Raw genomic sequence first — 10330 nt, 5'->3', positions numbered from 1 at the left:
TTGCTACTAACTTACTGTGTAGTCGAATACAGACATGCTGTTTTTTTTGCTGAATGCTGAAACAGCCTTGTATTCGAATACAGAGATGCTGTATTCGAATACAACAATGCTATTTTGTTAAAAACTTCATTTTTCAACCTTGTTTATGCATGTTTGGCATATGGAAACCCTTTTAAGGTGCATGCTTAGTTGAAAGGTTATTCTGTACATTTAAAACTTAAATGTTATGTGTTATCTGTTAATTTCGGTTGGTGACCCTTTACAACTATTGTGGAAATCTGGGCTTTGCCCTCAGATGAGAGTCAGGACGATCCTACTGGTTCGTACCCTACGGATGAGAATGCTTCACTGGAGCTACATGAGGAGGATCTCACGGGGCGCGTGGAGATCACTCAGGGTGTATAGTTTTTTTGGTAGGATGATCAGATTAGGTTGATGTATAGGGACTATACGTCCTTCTTTTTGGGTTGGAGTATTTTAATTTGGAAAACTGTATTGATACTAATATTGTCAGTTTGACATCTTATTTGAATGAGTTCCATGTACCATTTGTATTTGTGTAAATGCTTTGGAATTATATTTGGAGAAACTTTTCCGCTGCTTGTAAATTCTGTTGACTTATTTGTCGTTGTGTTACGACTTAAATGTTTATCCAAAAGTATTTTCTTCTTTATTCCTTTGTTATTATGAATCTCTTTTGAAAAAAAAATATACCCTCGCTTGAAAAACGGGGTGTTACAGATGTAATCAATTTAAAATTTAAAGTCATACTTGCATAAAAAATAGTATGCATTCTTAATTTTAAAAGCATTCAATCAATCACATGATATCATAGCAAAAAAATATATTCATACTTACCATGATGCAAATATCATAAGAATTGGAATTGATTGTACCTCCTTTAGTGATCTTGTTCAATGACGAGAAATCTTCGAATGTTTTGGATCTTCTCTTCATGCTCATTCATTTATCTTGATTGATGGTTTAAATGAAACAATTTAGTTTTTGTTGTTGAGAGAGTTCCTCCATTATGATATTAATTCAAGATTGTTCTATTTTAACTTCATTGATTGATTTTTGGCTATGTTTGAGAAACCATAGCCACATTGTTGTCATATTTTTAGAATATCAATCAAGTTCTTATTCCATCATTGTTTCTTCCAATAGTTTGATCTTGAGGAGATGTTTTGGAGGAAAGGTTAATAGTGAGGTAGGTGTAGGAGTGCCAAAAGTAAATGGTTCAAACTCATTTAGAAGTTGTTGATCTTCTTCAACCATATCATCATGATAGGCAACATTAGTTTTGATTTGATGAAACATATTAACTGTCAATAACGTTCTGCTTTTATGGATAAGGTTTTTCTCTTGTGGAGAACACGTTCTGCTTTTGTGGATAAGGTTTTTCTCTTGTGGAGAATGTTCTGGTATTGCTTCCAGAATGAAAGCAAGAACCTTTTTGCTTAAATTGATCTTAGATTTTTTGTTTTTGTTTTTGTTTTTCCACTCCATGCTCAGACTTTGGAGTTTTTATGGATGACATTTGAATATTATCAAATTTGTGATTTATCCAAGTTTAACATTGTAATTATTTTTCTTTATCATCCTATCTTTCATTATGAAAATCAACATATTCATCAAATATAATATGCATATTTTCATCTACAGTTTGGGCCTTGATATTTTATATTCTATAATATTTATAGAATGTAGAGTATTCAGAATATGGCATTTTTTTTAAAAACTGTTCATAGTTTTTTTTATCATGCAAAACATAGTAATGACAAAAAATGTGAAAATATGACATGTTTTGCTTTCTATTTTTCAAAAATTCAGATGAAGGTTTGTTCAAGATATTTTCTAATAGAGCCAAAATTAAAAACATTTTTTTTTTACTTCTCCCCAAAATTATTTTTCAACACTTGATTCATTTGAAATTGTTCTAGTCATTTCTTGTAATTAATTTTTTAAAAACAACCCCACATTGTTGAAAAGTTCTTTGACAAGAAAATCATGTGAAATATTATTTTCATCAAAGAATGATTTGAAGAATGATGTTTCTAGTTCCCACAATCATTTCTTATAGAAATGACAATTCTTTTTTCAAAAGACTTAAAAACATGATTTGGTGGGAAATTCATCTAAATATAAAACATAAGTTTTATTTAAATTGAAACATGAGGATGTTTGTTTTACCTCAACCATATGAGGTTGAAAAAATAACTTTAAAAACAATTTTACAAAGTTATCTTTCACATATCAAACATCCTTAATCTATGCAAAATTATTTTAACTAATGATTAATGTACCTTTGAGTCGTTAATGTTTACAAAGGTTATAGACCCTCCAAATTTTTGTAATGAAAGGAGGAACCATATTTTTCCATTCATATGTATTCAGCATGCCTCGTCCATATATCAATGTTTTTTTCTTGACTGTTGGATGATATTCCTGCATCACAAGTTAGTAATGATTTTGGTATCCATATTTGTTTGGATCCTTGATGGTTAGTGTGTCTTCTTCTACAAGATTTTTTCTTATGTAAACAGTTTGGTTCAACACGATTAATCTTTGAATAGTAAGAACACTTCTTTTTTGTTCTTGGAGAATGTTCTGATATGAGATCAACACACTCTTCCTTTTTCGGAAATCATTTTATTTTGAATATTTTATCCTTGTTTTGTATGTAAAAACATGTGGAGACAAGATGTCTGATTTTGTTACAGTAAAATCATATTTTTTTGCATTTTTCTTCTCTTCTTTCTAGTACAAAACAATTTTCATAGAGTTTTTGCTTTTGAGATTTGTCAAAACCAAATCTAGCTTTTAAAAAAATTCCTACTTGAGATCCCATAATTTTTTTGGAAAGTTTCACTAGACATTATATGGTTTGATAAATCATCTTTAAAGTTCTCATGTGCTTAATTTAAATTAACTAAATATCAATCATGGTTGAAACAGAATGTCCAGAATGTTCTGGATATGTTATAAGTAAATAAAATTGATTAGTTTATAGTGAAGTGTGATTTATACAAATAACCAGCCACTTAGACAACCACAAAGAAAAAAAACTATTCAACTCACAAATCACCAGCCACTTAGGCAACCACAAAGATAAAATATTCCAGATTGAATTTTTTAATCACATAAGACGTCAAATTTATATTCTCATGGATGCTCATAGTTAGAACTCAATAACTTCAACACATCAAATATGCACGTTAACAAATATCTCAAAATCACCACTTTCATTTTAATAATCCATAAGATTCAATTTGACTATGAATTATGGATAAAAATTTAAACTCATATCACCAAAATTACAATAACAACATAAATTTTGTTCATTTCACTATAAAGTTTGTATTATAAAAATGAACTATACATTGATGCATTTCAATAATCAATTTTCTCATATTGTTAAAATCAAAAATATAAAATTCTCATCAATTTCCTCAAGACACATATATTGTTCATAAAAGTCAAGTTTTAAATTTAAAATACTGAAAAAATCAAGACTTAAAATCAAATACATAATGATAAACATATTACTAATTATATCATCATAAAAATTATAACTTTATACGTAAGTACTCTAAAATACGTAAGGCGTTTAACATTTTCACTTCAAACATATTTACCAAGGTAAAATAATAAAAATAGAACTCTATAATCAAGTTCATCAAGATAGATGTATTACTCAAAAGAAACAATCAAAACATTATAGTTAATTCCTTGACGAAGAAAATATAACCAACCTTTTTCTTTTAAGACATCCAAACATCATATCAATATCTTATGAACCGCAAATTTAATATCTAGTTTAACTATGTATGGGGAAAATCCCTTACCTTGAGTGCTTTCCTTTCGGGAGACATTATACAGCCCTAAAAAATCTCAACAAGATGAAGGAACGAAAGTTTAGAAATTCGACCAGAATGCGAGGGAATGTGGGGATGGTTGTATGAGTGGCTTAGAAAATATTTGAGATAAATATAATGTTGGTAATGGCGTGTATGTGATTACGACTTCTTTTTGCTCTACTGCAAGTTTAATCGTGTTCTACGAAGTAGATGTGTATGCGACTAATAAAAGAGGCGTGCGAATGATCAGAAAGAAAGAATAATTATCTTCATTGATGTTAATTGCACACATGAATAAGGAATTCAATTGAAATAATATCATTCAATGACCAACTGATGACTCTTCATCATATGCATATTTTTAATTGTTTTTTAGTCTTATTTATCTTTTATTAATTAGTTAATTTAAAGAGTTATTTGATATATTTTGTTAATTTTATTTCTTTGTTTTAATGAAATGTTTATGTTCTTATTTCCTTGATTAAGTAGAGATTTTTCGGAGTTTTGCGTTGTTACGTTGTTTTAATGCAGTGCTGAATTTTGGTGAGAAATCAACATGACATATGTGAAGTATTTCAGCCATATCGGAAGTTGTAGATGTCCAATTGGAATCAAACCAAATGCAAATGAAAGCTACGATCCATAGCTATAACTTTCATGCAGACCCCAAAACCAAATTCGGACTTAAAAGAGGAGAAACATGCACTACACTCCAGACAGAAGATGTTGTGCGCTTGAAGCGCATTTCGCGCTGAAGCCATTGCCAATCCACGTCTGAATCGCACTTGAAGCGCGCGGCACGCAACAAAACACATTGAAACTCGCGTTTCTCGCTTTTTAGGTATCTTTTTGACTATTGGGAAGTTGAGAGACTTGTGCCCTAGCAAAGAAACTCAAAGACGACCGTTTCTAACACCATTGGATCAGTTTTATCAAGAATCATTCATGAATTTTTCTTGTAATTCTTCTTTAATTTCTATATTTTCCATCTCTGTCATGAGTAGCTAAATCCTATTTGCTAGGGATGAGTGTAACAAGATGAAACCCTTATTTTTCTGATTTGATTTCTAGTTATATGAATGAGTTTATTGAATTATTTTTCTCATCTCTGTGCTTAATGCTTTTTATTGCTTGATCAACATTAAAATGTTCTTCGATTCATATTTTGAAATGGAAGTGGACTTTACAAATGCTTGAGATGAGAAATTCATGAATTTGTAGTCTAAGGATAGATGTAGGTCATGAAACCAATTAAATTAGTTGTAGAGGCAATAGTTTAAAAAGAGAATTCTTGTACAATAATGTTTAATTCTAATCTTAAATTCACAAAGGAATTAGGGGTTACTTTGAAATTAAAGGTTTTGTCACTAAGACATTAGAGCAAGAATAATAAAGAGAATTCGGTAATAATTTAATAGAGGAATTCAATAACTATGACCAAATTAGACATCAAGGTTGGATTCGAAGTGAAACTTATCCTTGACATTTTTCTTATTATAAAGGATCAATTTTATTACTGTTGTTAATTTTAAATATTATTTCAATCAATTTGAGAACTTTTTTGTTCAATTTTAGTAACTAAATATAATTCGATAGTAAAACGCAATTCTTGAGTTCGACACTCAATATTACCGTTTTAATTATTACTTGCAACGATTCAGTACACTTGCTGAAACGTTATCACCAACCGTTAGGAATTAATTGACATTCATGCACTTATTCTTGTTAGTTACACATTTGAATGGATGTAAGGGAGAAAATGCACGGTTCTATAAACTAAATACTATTAAAAATAGAATATAGTTAGACAAATATTCTTACGAGTTTTAATTAGTTAATAATAAAAATCCCAATAATTAATTAATTAATATAAACATCCAAAGAATAATTATCTTATTATCGTCAAACTAAATTTATCAAATAAAATAAACAAAGCTAAGGGTTTTAAATTAATTAATTAAAATTAGGCCAAAAGGTTGACCAAAAAACAAATAGGGGAATGATTGGATCATTGTTTTACCTTACTGCCTCCAGACCTAATATTATGTTTTGTGTGTGTGTGCAAGATTGCAGGCTGATCTAAGGGAATCTCATTTAACTGTTGTTAAGAGGGTCCTTAGATACTTAAAAGGTACTACCGACATTAGCTTATTCTATAAGAAATCTACTAAGTACAAATTAAGTGGCTATTGTGATGTTGATTATGCTGGAGACAAACTTGATAGAAAAAACACAAGTGGAAACAACACATTTCTTGGTGAAAACTTAATCTCATGATCAAGTAAGAGACAAAATACAATTGTAATATCAACAACAGAGGTTGAGTACATTTCAGCAATTGGTTGCCATTCTCAATTGTTATGGATGAAACATCAACTTGAAGATTACAAGATTCTTGAGTGTAACATTCCCATATTATGTGACAACACTTCAGCCATTTGCCTAACCAAGAATTCAATCCTACATTCTAGAGCAAAACACATAGAAATAAAACATCATTTTATTAGGGTCTTTGTTCAAAAAGGAGTACTAAATATCTAATTTGTAGACACTGAACACCAATGGCCTAACATATTCACCTAACCACTAGCTGAAGATATATTTGACTTCATTAGGAAAAACGTAAACCTTACCTTTATACTCGAATGATGTTGTGCTAAGCTTAGAGTAGTTTAGATTCACACTAGGATCCATTTTATGTTATGTTCATATTAGGTTATATTTTATGTTTTGTTCATTCTATTAAAAAAAGGCAAATACATAAAAAAAGATTCACTTTCAAATCTTTGTCTGATGACAAAAGGGGGAGAAAGATATTTAAAGAATAATAATATGGGGAGATAATGAAAAAATTACTTGGACTTAGAGGGAGCCTTGAATTAGGGGGAGTCAAGTAATAAAAGAAATTTTGTTATTAAAAATATAGTTTTGTCATTATCAAAAAGGGGAACATTGTTGGCACCAACTTGGTTTTTCACTTATAGTTTTGATGTTAACAAAAGTATTTTATTTGAACAATAAATTTGGATTGATGGCTTCATTAAATTTGCAAAAATTGGAAGAAGAAAATCAAAGGAAGCGACCAGAGAAAAATCACCAAAGGAAGTGACCAGAGGAACACAAAGTATATGCATCTGCCTCTAAACATACGCCTCTGAAAGTAACGTGTCTCTAAAGGTTCTAAAGATTGCCTCTGAAGAATGGCTCTGAAACTGAGTTTGAAGACTACATCTAAAGACTAAATTTGCAGCATGCCTTTGAAGCCCTTGCATGTCTCTAATATGCAAAACTCAGTAGGCCTCTAAAGAGTTCATATTAAGACATAATTAACTCTAAAGAGATTGTTCAAATCATATATTCCAATCTCACAATCCACTGATCAAAATGGTGCAACACACTCCAAATGTTGCCTTTGATATGCAGCCTATAATGTTGCACTAACTCTGAAGTTTCAACAAGGTCATTTTCCTAATGCCACTAATTCCAAGTCATGCAATTTTGCCTATAACTATCATTATTCAAGAAACACAACATCTGACTCCAACAAGAAAGTCAATGCCTCTAATGAAAAGTCAACATATAAAATTGAAAGAATTAAGCATGAAAATAAGACTTAGTCGAATAAAAAACTTGTGAAGATCCAAGAACAACCTGAATCCATTCCAGCTCAAATCAAGCAAGAGTATGAAATAAAATTTGTGTTTTTTAAGACAATTTGAAATAAGATTTGACTCAAATAGATAATTGAAGAAAATCTTTGACAAAGTTGAAAAGAATATATGGTCAAGATTTGAAGAAGATATGATCAAGATCTTAAGATATGAATTATTTACAAAAATATTTGATCAATATTTATCACAAGAAGATATGAGTTATTTACAAGAAGATATGAGTTATTTACAAGAAGATTTGATCAAGATTTATCTACAAGAAGAAACACTCACACGAAGATAAATTTATTATTTGCAAAGATATGATATTGATTTTGCAAGGACAATGGAGAAACCAAAATCTATTATATAAATTGATACTCAAGGCTGAAGTAGAAAATAAGAAAACTCACAAACACAAAATTTCCTATGCCATTAGAGTTGATAAGGTTAATGTCTAGAGAAACATTTGCTCAAAAAAAAATATTTTCTAGTGTGAGAGTCATTGTTAACATTAGCTTGTTAAAAAGTAAATCAATTTGTTCCAAACTCTTGTAACCTAGTTCGATAGTGGCTTTCGTGTTACTTAAGCAATCTGTAGGTTTTCAGGTTATGCTGAGAAGACTTGTCTTGTAGAGTCAAGATGTTTGTGTTCTTCAAAAAGTTTATAGGTGTTAGGTTGTTTTGAGAAGACTGACTTGTAGGGTCTGGTGCTGTGTAATTCAAGTTTTGAATTAGTGAATTAAATCTTTTTCAGTGAGGGGACTAGACATAACTACCAAGTTGGTGGTGAATCAGGATAAATTCTTGTGTCACTTTAATTATGAAATTCTTGTTTTACTTTTGCCTCTGATCACTTAACCCGATTGCTACTACTTTTATTTTAAATAAGTTATAAAACCTGAACTAATTTTAAATAAATTAGCAAAAATAATTCAACTTAGTCAAACACAATTCAACCTCCATTCTCGTGTTTGCACCTTCACACTTATTTTTATATCATTTTGTCAACAAATAGTCCACAATTATGGCCATTGTCTTCAAATGTTCCAATTAATCCACTTGTCATGAGAAAGGCAATTGGTAGAACCAAGAAGAATAGAAACAAGAGAAATGATGAGCCAAAAAATCCCCCACTTGTTACCCAAGATGCTGACAATAATAAACTGTCAGAAATGTGGACAAATGGGCATAATAAGAGGACTTGCAAGGGAAACATAGTTGCTGGCAGAGCCATTCTTAAGGGTGGAAATTGTTGGAACGCAATCAAGAATGAAGGGTGAATCAATGGTGAAAATTGATAATTGAAAATTGTGGTGTTTTAGAAAATGATGGAGAAAGAAGAGAGATTATGGAAGAGAGTTATTTTCTGTTTTTCATTAGTATTTCAAAATGGCATTAGTTCTTTTAAACTATACACACAAAAGTATTTATATGGGGTACAATATGGAACCAAATTAATTTGGCCCAAAAAAACAACATTTGAATTATATTTAACTTCCAATACACCACCTTAATTCAAATGCTCCACATTCTTCATGCCTAGCTTCATCACAAGTTTGTTGAAAACCTCATTCGTAACGCCTTTCGTCAACAAATCTGCAACTTGTTCTTCGCTTTTGCAATACCCCAAACGTAACTGTCCGAAACTCACTAGTTCCCTCAAATAGTGAAACCTCATCTCAATATGCTTGCTCCTCCCATGTGCTATGGGATTCTTAGCAAGGTTGATGGCTGAAACATTGTCCATCAACAACAAAACGGCTCCCCTCGTGTTGTTGTCCAGCTCACGCAGTAGGTTCACTAGCCACACAGCTTGGCACGCACATAACGAAGCTGCGATATACTCCGCCTCGCAGGAAGAGAGAGCAACCACCGGCTCCTTTTTAGAATACCAAGAGATTGGTGCCCCTCCGAACATAAAGACATAACCGACCGTTGATTTCCGATCGTCCTTATCTCCGCACCAATTGGAGTCGGTGTATCCGAGTAATTCGCAACTTTTGCCCATGTCATTTGCAGGAAATAAAGTTCCACAGTCAAGAGTACCTTTCACACCAATACCCTTTTTACCTTTCGGTAAATCAACCAACATCCATGTATTGTTCCTTTCAATTGATTCCAGCTCTTCCTTCATAGCACACACCCACTTTGGATCGCTTAATGCCTCCTCCGTATTCACCGGTTCGGATTCGGCCATTAGAGCGAATTGAATAAGATCACCCTCATTGTTGATCTTGCTATCTTGGAACAATTCACAATCACGGAGTCTTTGAGGCAATCCTCTTCGCCTTGTTGGTCGTCTACTTGATTCACCTGTTTCGGTTCTGAAAGGTTGTTGTACAGCACCTTCAGCAGACTGAAAATTCTGATTTTCCTGCAGAAAATCGATTGGTAAATCGATTTCCAGCTCTCCAGAGGCTCCAGAATGTTGATTTTTCTGCTGACAATCGATTGGTAAATCGATTTCCACCTCTCCAGAGGCAAAATTCTGTTTTTTCTGCAGAAAATCTATTGGTGAATTGATTGGCACTTCACCAGAAGCTCCAGGATGTCGATTTTTGTGGCATAAATCGATTTCCCAAGTTGATATGGCAGTTTTTCTGCGGTCAAACTGCCGTATCTCATCCACGATCACATCTCGACTAATTACGATCTTCTTGCTACTCACATCAAACAACTTGTAGCCTCCGGTAGGATGATATCCGACAAGCAACATCATTTCACTCTTGTCATCAAGCTTCTTTCGAAGCTGTCCCAGAATATGTCGAAATGCTACCGAACCGAAAACGCGCAAATGACTCAAATTTGGTTTGAATC

The sequence above is a fragment of the Cicer arietinum genome, chromosome 1 (genome assembly GCF_000331145.2).
Source record: "Cicer arietinum cultivar CDC Frontier isolate Library 1 chromosome 1, Cicar.CDCFrontier_v2.0, whole genome shotgun sequence".
Lineage (NCBI taxonomy): Eukaryota > Viridiplantae > Streptophyta > Magnoliopsida > Fabales > Fabaceae > Cicer > Cicer arietinum.
Note: the sequence above shows the minus strand (reverse complement) of the source record.